General features: G+C 23.9%; 1 protein-coding gene across 1 annotated transcript in view; it reads left to right on the top strand.

Annotated features, from left to right (window-relative positions):
• Window positions 1-16,138, top strand: part of LOC129610303 (EGFR adapter protein-like) — a 105,037-nt gene that overhangs the window by 58,614 nt on the left and 30,285 nt on the right. The window lies entirely within an intron of this gene.

Raw genomic sequence — 16,138 nt, 5'->3', positions numbered from 1 at the left:
GTATTAAAAAAACAATCTGCACATGCTGTGCAGAATAAATTTAAGACGCTTGACATGCTGTTTTCCACGTGAATTCCATATTTTCTGTGAAATTCAATTTGTTATAATATTATATTTTGAATAAGTTAATTAAAATAATGAGTAATTGGTAATAAGAAAAAGTGCTTGTTTTGTTTAGAAGATTTTTTTGTTTATTATAACAATAAAATAATTTTGTATAATAATTTGTGTTTATTTATTTGTTAAAATAAAGTTATTGTTGCCATATTATGGTGAGGTTTGTTATATAACGAAAAAAAGTGTAATAATAAAAATGGCATCGTAAATTAATTGAATAAATTAAATTTTTTGTTTTTAAATTAAAATTTTTTTTAAGTAAAATTTTCGAAATCTATTTTTATAAAATATTCTGCTACCGTCCTTAAATTTCTTATATGTTGTTAAACATATTAAAAATATAAATAAAAATGTAGACCTTAACAGAAAATTTGCCTTAAAATTTTTAATTTTTCTAATTTAGTTTATTTATTCATTATTTAAGTTACTGAATTTTTGTAAATTTTCATAAATTTATTTCTCTTTGAATAGAAATTTTAATTTAGTGAAAAAATTCTTCCACTACACAGTTAATTAAAGTTCAAAAGAAATAAAATTCAATCCTTTTTCTTTAAACTTTTTTAATTTTTTTTTCGGATTTTGTATTGCAAAATTTATTTTTTCGCTTAATCGATATTTAATTTTCCTTATTTTAGATTTTGTTTATTCGAATGGCAAAAATTATTAAATTCCACTTTATACTTTCCTTTTTTTTCTTTCATTTTTACTTTTAGTAGATCCTTCCGTTCAAAGGCATTTACAAAAAAAATGTAGAAAAAGTAAAAAATTTCAATTTCATTGCCAAGAAAATTCAAAAAAACAAAACTAGAAAAAAGGAAACTACAACAACAATATTTTCCTTTTTTTTTGTTATTTTGCTTTTTTATTTTCTCTTCATTATAATTTAAACCTAGTTTTTATTACACTTGTGTTATACAGTACCGTTAGTATCAAAAATAAACTTTATATTTACCGTTTGATAAAATTTATAAATTTGTGTGTGTGTTTGTGTTGTTACCTTTTCTCTTTATTTTTTGTTTTTTTTTTCCTGTTTTGCCTTTTTTGCTATAATTTTATATGAAAAACCACCAAACGTATTGGAGAAAGACTTGAAAAGGAGGAAGGAGGGGGGCCTGAGGAAAAAAAGGAAAGTATAAAATTTTAACGCTTTCCTAACAGTAAAATAGCGTGTTGAAGCGTTGTTAAGCGAGGACAATATTTTATTTTTTATATTTTTGTTTTTTTTTCCTTTTTCTTTTTACTATTTCTTTTGTTTTTTTTCTCTATATTTTCACTTTTAAGTTTTAACTGTTTCTGAAAATGTGCTTTGAACATAAAAATGAACCCTATTTTTTTTGTTTTTTTATTTTTTTTTTTTTCGTTGCTTTCATACATCCAAAACATTTGCGTCCTTTTTAAAACAAAAGGCAAAAAAAAAAGAAAAACAGTAAAAAATTAACACGGAAGAAAATAAATGTGTGTGTTGGTGGTTTTATAGTGGAAATTTTGTTGTTCTTTTTGTTTTTTCTTCCTCTGTACGACTTTCATTAAAAATTATTAACATAACAGAAATAAAATTTATAAAAATACAAAAGAAGAAAAAGCAAACAAAAAAAAAATAATGTGTATGAAAATTAAAAAAAAAAATTTTTTTTTTTGTTAACATATTATCCTTTTATAATATCCTTGTAACACCCTATAATCCGTAATGTTTATTGGATGGAATATTCGACGTTTTAACAAAAATTTTTCGTTTACTTAGTTCTTTTTCTTTCGTATAGTCGTCTTTCTTGTTATTTTATTTTTGTCCTTTTGTTGCCTCGTCCTTTTATCCTTTTATTATAATATAGTATAATAAAAGTTTTTTGATATCCTGAAAGTTTTTTTTTACCGTTTTTTTCACTCAATTTTTTTTCTTTTTTTATTTTTTGTGGTTATTTTCTTTAAGAGTATTATGAAAAATTATAAAAGTACATTATAATAGAATCAAGCTGAGGTAACTGTAGGACCATACATTCTGTTTACAAGAATACAGAGACCCATGTCAATGTCATTATGATTACGATTTTTAAAACTTGTAGTCAATAAGAATGTCAATTATTAGTTATTTTAAAGGTTATACTCATTGAATGCAGGACTTTTAAATTGTTTTGTGGTAGCTATGATTTAAATATGAAATTAATTTTCGAATTAATTTTCTATTAGACGAAAATTTGGGAATGAGTCAAGATGTGCTTAAAAATTTTCGTCTGAACATTTCATATAATATTGGCAATTAATTGAATGTTGGTGGCTTTTTAACCATGAACTGAGTATTTTTAAATTTTAATACTCGTATCTTGGTTAATGCATAAACAGAATTATAATGAATTCCAAATAGCTAGTAATTTTTCACCAAAAGTATTATAAACACATTGACAAATTTTTGCTACACCAACTTAAATAAGTATGTGACTCACAATCGCTTTTTCCGAGACATGAAAAATGTGAAAACCACATTCAAATAGGTATTTAATGAGGTTTATTTAACACTGTACACAATACTGCAAGCAAAATGTACAAAATAATCAAAAAAATTTTCTTTTCGTCATCATATTAACCCTGTATTTATGAAAAAAAAATTCATAATTTTAGCCAGAATTGAAAATATTGCCTTGTCGTGGATGTTATTTTAAAATCTTAATGGATTAGTTTCTTAAATAATTCTGCTGGCTAAATGCTTATCAGTTATACTTAAATTGACTTTAGCGATTCTGAATTTTTAAAATCTCATTCACCATAATTTAGAAATTAATTTTCGTTTATTCGATAATTCAGCTATATTATTCTCGAGTGAAAAATAGGATTAAACACTTGAGAAAAGAAATTTTTATTCAAATTTAAATTTGTTCTACGTTAAAATCATTTTAGCAAAAGCCTAGTGTTTGATCACACAAAATCTGATAGTGATCTACTAATAGTAAAATTTTTGTAAATAAGACCTAATTGAGTACAGTAATAGTAATAATTAGTTCAAAAAAGCAATAGTAGTTAAAGAACAACCTTTAACAGCTGTATGAATTAGTCCAGCCTTTAAAGGTTGTCTTTAAACTAGTCTTTAAAATAATATTTTGTTGTTCTCGTGAATTTAAATGCAGGAAAATTATAAAATTTTAGCTTAAATAAAATCTGTAAAACAAAAATTTTTCTTATATACTCGTAATACATTTTTACCTCGCATGAGTTTTAAAGGTGTAAAATACCTGTAGGTGTATGGGTAAAATCATTCAATATGAGTAATTAGAGGTTACTCTATATGTATACGTAATTAGAGGTTACTCTTTATAGCTCAAAAACTCCTAAGTATTATTATTTTGATTATTTTTTGGCGGGAAGTGCTTTTATATTAAAGTACTTTTTTGAACAATACAAAAAAGTTGAGTTCTAGTTTATAAATGCTTTTCATAAATAAATTACATTCTTAGGCAAAAAAAAAAAACCCACACATATATTGCTGAATTTGGAGGACATAAATAGCACTATCACAACAACTAAACTTGTTGTATCCATTATAAAGTACCTCTTTGTTTATTTTACGATATTCTCTTGTATATTTTGTTAAATTATCAAAATGCCATTATTTAATAAAATTTAATTTAATTTTTTATTTGTGGCAAAAATTTTAATTTCGATTTTTCTCTTAAATTTTACCATATAAGCCAAAAGAGAAAATTATTTATTTGGAAACCTGAGAAAATTATTATAAAGGTATCAAGAATTTTATCATGATATACTTTCGAATAAAACAAAAAAAAAAGGAAAAACAAAAAAATAATTTTGATTTAATTGCCTGGAAGGTACTTTGAGTTCTTAAATTATTGAAAAGGGAAATAATTTTATGACACTTTAAGTCCTTATTCCAAAAGAGGGATAATTATTTTTTTTTTGTATGTGTTGATATTTTTTTTATTTTGTTTTATTTTTGTTTATTTTTTTGTTGTTTTCTGAATTAATTTGAATTTAACATGCAAAAAATAGGAAAATATAAACACATAATATTTATTTTTTTCTTTTTTTAATAAATATATTTGCATATTAAATTTAATTTTTTAGTATATTATAATTTTATTCAAAAAAAACAAAAACAGGGGGAAAAAATATGAAAAATTAGAGAAGGAAGCAATTCGTATAGGAAAACCGGAAGTTCTGTTATGTATGAGAGATTAAATTTGAACTAGAACATTGATGTTCATTTTAAATTTAAATATTTTTTTTTTGCTAAATTTACATACCTACATAAATATTTTAGAATTCAGTTATAATATTAATGATTAGAGATTGTTTATTTGAATAGATTTAAAGTTTTAAATAAAAAATGTTTGGTAGTTTTCACTGCCCACTCGTAAACTAATTAAAATTTTTTCTGACTTTTAAACTGAGAGCAACTATTCGTCGGTATTATGGAAGAGTTAAGTAATTGCTGTTTTTGTGTTTCGAGAAAAACGCATTTAAAAATATACACACTAATGCCAGTTTGCAGATACGTGTAAAATTTACAACGTTATTTTTCCGAATATCCTAGCGTTAAAATACCGACGATATAATAGTAATAGTTAACTCCAGACAGTACATAATATCAAGATTGTTATCAGTATTGACATCAAACATCGACAAAAAACAGCTGACGATTTAACAAAACAAAATCTTTGCAAAAACTTTTACTAGTATTGAGTTTTTTGTTAAGCTCAATATTGTTTTATAGTTATACCCAGCCCATTATCTCTGGAAATTTTTCTACACTTAATCTAATTGCGTTCATATATTCGAAAATAAATTGTTTCACATTTGACCTGTTTTTGAGATAAATAAAAAAAAATGAAAGCTTTCAAAAGTTTTTAGTGCTAAACCTAAATGGACGTAGAATACCATTGTCAAAAGAAAAAGTTGCTTCTATGCACTTAAACATACCAAAATTTCAGACGAAAACACTACTGAAGTTTCTACACGAAAATCGCACGATGAGTTGATGTTTTATATGAAATGCTACCCCGCGTGTACGTTAATTTTTTTAATTTTTCAAAATCGTCCACCGGTTTTAAGAATGGTCCACTTAAATATTGAAAAATTTCTAAAAATTTTTATTTTTCATTAGAAGCGTCAACTAATGTTGTTCATTGCTTATATAATTCAAACGAAATACACATACAAACAAAAAAGAAAAGCTTACATGGTTCAGCACTTACAAAATTTTTTTTTTTGGAAATCTGTTTAATTGTTTATTTTATTTTATTTTTGTTGTCATAATCGCATTCTTTTTTAGGAGTCTATGTAAATTAAAATTTAATTTCTCATGAGATTTAATTTTCTTCCTTGTGTGTGTGTGTGTTATTCAATTTAATTCTTCTTTTTGAAATGGCTTTTTTGTATACAAAAATATTAAATTTTAACTAAATTATATAATATAATTTAATATAAAAATATCCTGTTTTAATTAAAATAAAAACAAAAATTCGGAAAAATTCAGCACAATGTGGGAAAGAAAAATTTTTTTTTTCCTTTTAACTTTAACACAAGTAATTCGTTTTGATATCATATAAGTAATTTGTTTGTGGAAAACTTTAATTAGACTTATAATATTTTGGACATTTCTACATATGTAAATAATCTACATAATTGTATACAGTATATAGTAGTACTATGCCACATATATTACACAAACACACAATTATGTGTACCCAAATAATGTGGAAAAAGAAAACTTACTCCTTTTTGTTTTTTGATGGGCAAATGATAACAAAAATTAAATTTATTTTATGTAAAAGTTTTTGTTTTTTTTTGGTTAATTAAGAGTAGAAAGAAAGCATATTTTTAAATGATTTAGGAATCTAAATATATAAATAATATTTAAATATGCCTATAGAATTACATGTTGCCAAATTACATAAATTTGAATATTTAAGTTGCGTTCTACAAGGAAAATATTTTCATAAAGTAGAAATTTTATACAAGGTATGTTTTACCTGATGTTTTTGTTATTATGAAAAGGAAAAAACAAAAGGAAGAAATATAGCATAAGAAAAAGAAAACAAAAATTTTTTTTTTGGAAACTTTAAGAAACATAGAAACTCCATGTATGATGATCCTTTGCCACGCACAAGTAAATTTTATTCAATTTAATTTCAGAGTTAGTCTGAGATATTTTATTTACTGAGGCACAAATCGAGTTTTCAGAAAAAAATCTTTGGGAGGCTTGGTTGTTTTCTTTTCGCATTATAATTTTCTTAAGTTCTAAAACATTAAATTTGAAACCAGTATAAACTTGAATTCAATCAGAAATTCAACTCAATCAACTTATTTAATCAACTGAGTTCAGTCACAATAAATCAACTTAATTCGGCTGTAGTTCCAATTCTTTTGGTTAACAGGGAATTAACAATTATAATTAAACTGAATAAAATTTTAAATTAATCGAAAGAACTAAGTTCCAAGAGAAAAATAAAACCAGTTAAACAGAACTGAATTAAGGTCTTAACGTTCTGTTAGGCTGATCTGTAAGACTGCCGGATAGTAATGTTTTTCAGACCGAGGTACTTGCCGTCGCCAGTGCCATCGAGATGGTTTATCAACTGGGTCCGTCAAAATTTTCGTGGGTGGCAGGGCGGCTCTTGAGGCGCTGGGTTTCTGTATTGTCAAATCTGGATTGGCTTGTAGTGTTATCTTATGTTGGGTTCCGGAACACAGTAATATCGAAAGGAATGAAAGGGTCGGTGCCCGATACTGTGGCAAAACTAGAAGAAGGGGGTAACTTCATTAAATTAAATAACTTAATTAAACTAACGGGCGAAAATGTGCAACTTTAAAGATCCTGTTGCCGAAGAGGAACGGCACACGAACGATGTGTTGTGGATGGAAGCCGATGGCTGGCGTCGCTTAAAGGGCAACATTCCTAACTAGCTAACTGACTAACTAAGTCTTTATGCTTGTGTAAACTTATATATTCGGATAAAATACATTTTATTTGGATAAAATCTATCGGATACTTTGACTGCAATCGATTATTTTTATAATCCATTTCTCTGTGTGTTGCTAGCGAATCATTCGTCAGAATGAAAATTTTTTTGTTTTTAAACAAATCTTCTGATTTCCTACGATTGCCACAATTAAGTATTATGTCATTGAGTTCAGCACTGATTTTCCTTTCATTTAATAAAGAATAATATTAAGTCTTCTCTACCCAACTACATATATATTTACTGTAAACTTTGAAACAAATAAAAAACAAATTTTCATTTTAACCGAAAAAAAAAACTTTTCAAAAAATTATCAACTTCAAAAATTAAAATACCATGTACGTACATTAAAAAAGGAGTAGATTTTTGTAACGAGAAAATAATGTTTAATGCCAACATTTTCATTTTTCGTTTTTCTTTTGTATAAACAACGAAAATGGGAAAATTTTATCCTCTCCCTTTCTATATGTGTTCTTTATTTTTCATATTCAATGGCTTATGAAAATAAAACTCGAACTTAAGCATATTTTTTGTTTGTCTTTTTTTTCTTATTTTCTTTTGAAAGGGAAATTGTTTTTCACTTCTAATGACGACAACCCTTTTTGTTCAAATCATACATTCTCTCATACTCATATTTTCGAAATTGTAAGAAAAAAATATTTTCCTCATTTTAAAATCCTTTGTGAATTGGCAATAATAGAGCATGTGTGTTTGTGTTTTTCTTTATTTTTTTTTCTTCTTTTTCGTTTTTAAATTATTCCGAATCAGAATAAAGTAGAATAAATATAGACGCTAAAATTCTAAAGTACATCTGTTTTTAAAAACTGCGGAGGTTTTTTTTTGTATTTGCATACATGCATTGTAATTTTTTAATAATTACAATTTTAGTTATTAGGTTAAAATGAAAAACATCGGGGTAATGATAAGAGCTTTTAAATTTTCTTTTATGTTTTTAGTTTCTGAGTTGATTTTTTTCATATTATTAGAATTTGGTGTTACAGAAAAAAAAGAGGAAAAGTGTAAGAACACTGACTTTTCTTTTAAGTAAACATGTGATTTTGAACATATTTTTTCCTTAAATTTCATGTTTTTAGCTAAAATTGTAAATTATTTTAACATTTTGTCGTAGTAAATTCAATAGGGTGGGGGAAAATTTTAAGTCTTAGTATAATCTATTATTTAAATGAGACCATCATTTAAATACAACATAAAGCAAATTCAACCGCAGGTAATTCTTTTTTTTGTAATGGATCCTCGAATCAGTAATCATATTTACAAATTTCTTTTGCATTCATTCGAGTGAACTCATATAAATCGTATCTGGTATTTTCTTACAATTACTTTGAATTCATTAGATTAAATTAATCAAGGTCTTTTTATAAAAACAAAATTTTAGTTTCCTGAAAAACCAAAACTTTCAAATAAATGCTAAACCTTAATTTAATTTTTCCAACTAAATCTTGTGACCTTTTGAGATTACCATGTAGAAATTTTTATTTTTCTAATAAATTTTAGCTGATCTCTAGACAGCTATTTTGTTTTTTTTTCGGTATTTTTTTTTTAATAAAGGTCGTCATTGTCAATACTCTGTGATTATATTGGAATTGATTTGAATATATCAACATACAAAATAATTTGCCCTTTAAAATATTCATTTTACGTCTGAATAGAAAATTTCAAATAAATAAAAAAGAAAGAAAATTGGGCGAAATTCATGGTTTGTAATGTAGCAATTTTCCCTGCAACAAGTGAAATTATTAAAATTACTTTCATTCATAGATAAATACGTTTCAAAGATTGCATACCTTAAGGATGAGCAATGCATGGAATCTTTAAAATAAAACGAAAAAAAATTGAATAAGGCATTAAAGAATTTAAGGGCTATTTGCGTTAGTTAAGAAAAATAATTCTATTTGTTAATAGCATGGTATTTACTGCCAGTTTTCTGCAGTTTCGGAAACATATGATGTCAAAAACTCAAATTTTACAAATTTCGAGGGGCGATAAAAAAAATTCTTTTAACGAAATTAATATCAAAAAGCTGCTAAAATTTTTCCCTGTCTCCCGCAACCTGTGGTCTAAAAAAAATCGGCATAAAAAATTTGGAAAAATGAAGGTAAATTTTAACTGCCATTTTGTTTTTTTAAAGTGCAAATATCGTATGCCGCGGTAGAAGAGCCCAGCCACTACCTGTGTGCGTTTGCAAAATTTTTAAAAGGCTTATGGTTTTGCTACAGCAATTTCTTAAAAAACAGCATTTTTAAGGACTTTAATGGGTTACAACTTTTAGATGGGGAGATGGGTACGGAAATGAGTTTCTAGTAAAGATCAATGTACACGTGAAATTTCCTTTTCCTATCTTCAAGATTTAGAAGTTTTGTAAACAGACACACATACGGACGGACGAACAAACGGATAGAGTGAATCTATTAAAACCACTTTTTAAAATTTTTTTTTTGGAAAGTGCTAAAAAGAGTAGAAGAAAAGAAATTTCGATTTTGCAATTTAACATTTGCAAAAAAAAAAAATAAATAAAATAAAGAAAAAAAAATCAAGGTTCTTGGTTTTAACCAAAGTCAAATAAAAAGAAAATAATTGAGAATTCATTTAATTTTTTTTTTCAAATGTAAAGGGCAAAATTGAAAATCTGGTTCATTTTAAAACCACCATATTATTTTTAAAGTGAATGAAATCAAAGAGTGCTAACAAAAGAAAAAAGGGATTTCATTTAAAAATTGATTTTCCATTAGGTCAGCTATAATGGGAATCGCAAAAGAGACGAACAAAAATAAGAAAATTATAGAAAGGCAAAACAGAAAAGAAAATATAATAGAATAATGGTTACAACAATAAATTCCTACTACACACACACACACAGAAACATAACAATAATAATAAAAAAAAATAAGGGACGAGCAAAAAAAAAATCAAATCTTCAAAATCAGCAGGATTCACAAATTTCTATTTAAAATTTTGTTGTTTTTTTTTTCTCATCTTTTGACTTTCTGTTTCTTCTTAAATTTATTTACATTTGCAAATTTTTCTTCTGATTTTTTTTTATTTGCTTTCATATTCAAATGAAATTTTTTTTATTTAAAAAGCAGAAAGAAAAAATCCTTTGATGTTGTTTTTTTTTCTTATGTTTTTTATAATGTATTTTTTGTTTTGCTCCTTCGTACCGCATGTTACGACTAAAAATATTCTTTTCTTATATAAATATAGCATCTAATTTAAAATTAAAAGGATATAAGATTCTTATTAGAGTCATTCAATATATGTTTGCTTCTTTGTATTTTGAAAATCTATTTACATATTTACACATCAATACATACAACATATGTTTGTAAATAATATAAATATAAACATTTGGTTTTGGTATACAAAATTTAAGGAATTTTTAAATGAAAAAGAAAATTTTTGTATTTTTTTTTAATTAGATAAATGGGAGTGAAGTGGTCTACATAATGTTTAATGTCTTGCTAGACTCTTTTAATCAGATTTTTTTTTTTTTACTAATTATTTGAATTCTTATAGGACAACAGACAAATTAGTTTCCTTTTCAAATTAAATATAATATGCATAGGCTTTTATATACAATATGCAATGTACATTTAATTTGGATATTTGAAGGGGTTTTTGAAAATTTTCTTTATATTTAAATTTGTATATTTAATTTTTAATATAGAATGGGTAAATACGGTTGTTCTGGTCAACTTCAATATCACGCTTGTGTAACATCAATGAAAATAATTAGTGATAGAATGAAATTTTAAGGATCTATGTTTATAATATTGATAATTTTAGAATTCGAGAAGTTTTGAGTTGAATTTCATGTTTTGTATCTACATAATAATAATTTATTTTCAATATTTTGGAATATTAATAAAATAATTTTTTGTTTATGAAAAAGAAATTAATTAATTAAATGACAATTAATTAATTAATTCAGAAAGTTTTTATTTCGCTTTTTTTTTAATATTTATTAAATTTTTTAATTTGTATTGGTTCATTGTTATTACTTCATTTGAATCAAGGAATATTTAACCATAAGAGGCCATCTATGGTATCAGAAAAGATTTTTGGAAAATTTCACATGGCTACTTTATTATAAAACTATGTATTTATTGTTATCCTTAACCGTATCATGAATTTTCAAAAGCGTATTATAATCGTGTCCGAAAATTTTCAAGTAACTTGTTAAGCTTTGAAATAAAATTTCCTTCAATGTTTTTAATAAACTTTAAAATTCTTGTCATTTTAAAATTAAAGTATTATTATTATTATTATGAATATTATATTTAATATTTAAAAAAGGGAAAGGTAAAAAAACAAAATTCATGAAAACAAAAATTTCAAAATGTCCTTTCAAAAAAAAAAAACTATTTCGATTCATTTAAAGAAAATAATAAGATAAGGGAGTTGGGGAATTGTTATAAAAACAAAATAGAGAAAAAAAAATCATGTAATTTGAAAATTTCCAATTTTCCTTCCTTTTAAATTTTTAAATTGGATATTAGACTGAATGAAATCAAAGGAAAACTTCTTATTAACGAATACCTAAATAATCTCGGAATTTTTAATTTTTTCTTATTTCTATAATTATATTCTATGGCCAAACGTTGAATTTAGAAATTAATTAATAATTTTAAATTTTTGAAATTCTGAAATTTTCCAATAATATTATAATCCAGGAGCGTTTGAAATTCATATTATAGATGCACATTAATAGTTTTAGAATAGCTTGAATCTGTTACTTATTAATCTCAACTTCATAATAGAACTTGCCATAGTAATAGAAATTTTATTAATTTTGTCATTAGCGTTTTATGTTATATTGTAATCCGGAGAAATTTTAGAATTAAAAATAATCATATTAAATGTAATATTAATGGTAAATTAAATTCAAAAAATTTTCATTGAAAATGTTGATATTTTTGTTAAAAAATTTTTAAATTTTTAGATGAATTAAAGAATATTCCCTATTTCTCGGAAAGAACGCTAATATATTTGCTAATATTGCCTTAATTTTTGCTCATATATTTCGTACACTTATATAAATTTATTTTCGAGAAAAAGCAGCTTTGATTAAAAGCGTATGTAGAGCACGAAATTTATTTTTACTAATTAATTTTTGGTAATAAAGGCATTCTATTCCGAAAAAAATGGGAAATTCAATATTAATTCTAATTAAATGTTGTATATATAGAAATATTTCTTGTACAACAAATGCATGTTAATTCTTATGTATTTGCTTGAACCAAGAGACTATTTAAAGTACTATTTAAGATTTGATTTAAATCGGTTTCAAAAAAAATATTCCAAAATAATGTCTGTTATTGATTAAGCAATTTAATTTGATAATTTTTTAAAAGTTTTAATCAAAAATTAAATTAAGCACTAGAAAAAAATGTAGTTTAGCTTTATATAAAATTTAAAAAAAAAATCTAAATTAAAAAATTACAATTTTTAATAAGTAATTTTTTTCCTAATGAAAATTTTGAATACGACTCTAATGAAGCTCAAATTTATTCACATGTTATTTGCATGAAAAAAAAAATGTATTACAATTTAAAATTTTAATCAATATTTTAGTCTGAAAAAACTATATATAAAAATGAAGTCATTGAATGGTATTCGACCCAGTTAATACATACATTATAATACGAATAAAGTAATAGCACATTAAAAAATGTCTGGAAAATATTTCTAATGAACGAACATTTTATCATTAATTATACTTACATTTCATAATTATCTATATTTACATTTGCTCTACATATATAATATTATAGAAAATTGTAATAATATTTTTCTATAATTATTCAGGATTAAAAAATATTTTAAACAATTGCTTCATTATTATTATTGTAATTTTTGCATAAATATAAAGTGAAACATAAGCAAAATAAGAAAACAAGAACTGATATTAAAAGGAATAAAGAATGCATACAAATAATAGTTACTTTTATAAAAAAAAAGTTTAATATAAATAGTTAAGATATAGTTAATGGGTTCTTAAAACAATATACATATGTTTTTAATGGTATATAGAATAGGTCTTACAATTGCAAATAATGAAATTTTTCTACAAATAATTTTTTCCAGGATTGGCGTATTTCAAATTATGCTCATCGAGAGCTATAGCAGATGGGAACATTCAAATTTTTTTTTATATTTGAAAGGCTTAAAATTTGGAATTTTCGGATTGATGTGCAAAATAAATTGCCCAGTTATAGGGATATTAAAATTTGCTCTAAAAACTTTTAAGTAAATGTATACAATATTATTAATAATAAGAACAATTTCAATAAAATAGTCATTATGAATAAATTTTAATACTATAGATTACAACAAAATATTATATAAATTCCATTTTATATATAATAATAACCAATAATTAATGTACGTATATATTATATAATATTACACGGGTATGCATGACAAGATAATCACAAATATTATTTAAATTATTATAAAAATCACTCTACATTATAAAATATTATGGTATGTTAAAAATGAGATAAGAATATTATGAAAATAAAAATTTAAAATAAAAGAGGATTCATTATTATTTTTATTAATAATAATAATGATATTAAGAATAATATTCATTAAAATAATAAAGGCGTTCACGCATTGTTATATTTTAATATATAGTGACATTAATATCAATATTATGATAATTTTTAATATTTTTTTTATTTTAATAAAATATTTTTAATAAAAATTTTTATATATGCTAAATATTTTTCAATACAAATTAAAAATCGATAACAGAAAAATAATAATTTAAATAACAAAATACCAAAAATTAATTTGATATTTTTTTTTTTTTGTTATTATATGATAATAAATGCAAAATTGGAGTTGCAGGAAAACAATAACATAGCAATTATATATAAATTAATAAAATAATGAGCTCTCCCTTGTATTTTACCGAAATTAAAATGTAAAATTATGGGTAATCTCTTAATTTAATCAAAATTTTATAATTCTTTTTGAAGTGTTCTTTTTATCTAGGCTCAATTTTTCCGATTAATATTTTGAAATATGGGTACATGAACTATTTTACAATGGGTTCTGAGCCAGAAATATTTATATATTATATTAAATAATTCCAACAAATTTTCATGAAATTTTCTAACATATTGAAAACTGTTTATTTGCTCTTATTATCTTTCACCTCTTGGAATTATTCGAGATATTCTTTATTGATGAAACGTGGTAAATAATACTATAAGGCCGAAAAATCTTCACTTATATTACTGAAAATCAGATTCATTCCGAGATTCGATTAATTGGAAAGTAGATTAATCAGCCCTGTTCATTTACTGCTTTCACGTTGATTAAAATAACGAAAACGTTTAAACATTGTAATATACAATCATTTCTTTTCATATCGTGCTTTCTCTCGTACCATTTATATTTTTCGACAATTTAAATTCTTATACAGTCGTACTTATATACTTTAAAAATATATGAATTTTATTTGTTAAGAACCGACACACATGTTTACATAGTTATTGTTTGCTTTTACTGATTTATTATCAGTGTACGTTATACAGGATAAATTAATAAAAATATCAGACTGAAAATAATTTATTGTATAATAATTTTTTTCCTCTGTAATAACAATAATAATAATATATTATCATCGAAATTTCTGAATATAATATTTTTTTTTATTGTTTTTGGTTGTTTTATAAAAACATATATAAATATTGCAAAAAATCGCCATTAAAAACACTTAAAAAAAAAGAAAACAGAAAAAAAAACTTTTAAAAATTATTTTTAACTTTTCTATACTCCAAATAATCTACTTGCTTGCATATTTCATAAAAAGATAAAGTAAATAATAAAAACATTTTTCAAAAATTCTATGTGATTATTCATGGATCTGAGAGATTAAGTATAAATAAAAACTTACAAGAACAGTAATAAATTTATATTTCCCCCCCCCCCCCCCCCCCCCCCCACCAAAACAAAAAAATTCTTAAATAAAATATTAAGCTGATAGCCAATGGTCCTTTCATAATCATTCCTATAAATTATCACTAAAAAAATAAAAGCAAAATTGGCAATAATAAAAGTTATTCTTTATTCAATAGCATCACTTATATAAGAATGATAAATAATAATAATAAAATTAATAATAATAATGATAGCAATAAGAGAATAAACAGGAAAGGAACATAAAAAATTTTTTTAATGTTTATACAGGCATATAAGAAAATAAGGAATTCCGGGTTTTCCTTCGTTTCCTATTAAAAATTTATTTTCATACTGAAAAATTTTAATATGCCCCAAAATATATGCAAATTTTTTGTAAAAATATTTTCTTGTTAAAAAATTAAAAATTTGTTGTGAAAATTTAAATCTAACCCAAATCATACGGCGTGATTAATTTTGAGTGAATAAAAGGTATGGTGTAAATGCAGAAGTAAGTTAAGTTAAATTTTGAAAACTAAATAAAATTTTGATACTTAAGTAAATGCAAGATAAATTTCTAGTTGATTTTCTATAAAAAATTCCAAAAAAATGTCATCTACTTTTTTCGAAATTCATGAATATCATTAATTTTCGAAAAGTGGAGAAATTCGAGAAGTGGAATTTTTTTACGATAAGCTTAACATTTTAAGCCATACTGATGCTATTATTAAATTCACTTTGTCGATACGAAATGAGTTATAACTATAATTATCCTCTATTTACGAGTAACTGTTTATAGTTCTTAAAGCAAATCGTGTTATATTTAGAGGAGGCTCTCGAAAACACTCAAGAATATTTTGAAGTAATGAAGAGAAAATTGAGTCATAGATTATTTGGTGGTTTAAAATTAGCGTTCACAGAAATAATTTGAAATGTTCATTCACGGTAATAAACATTCATTTCTTTTTACTAACAATTTATGCTGAAATTTTTTTACAAAGAGATGTTTCTTCGTCTATTACTACGAAGAAACATCTAGAGATATGAGGATTTTAATTCATTGCTGAATGAAACACGTAATTGTGCCTAGAGAAATACCAAAATGAAGGAAATGCTCTATGAAA

This window comes from Condylostylus longicornis, unplaced genomic scaffold (genome assembly GCF_029603195.1).
Source record: "Condylostylus longicornis isolate FDR11 unplaced genomic scaffold, ASM2960319v2 ptg000044l, whole genome shotgun sequence".
NCBI classification, from domain to species: Eukaryota; Metazoa; Arthropoda; class Insecta; order Diptera; family Dolichopodidae; genus Condylostylus; species Condylostylus longicornis.
This window is presented reverse-complemented; position numbering and strand designations above follow the sequence as displayed.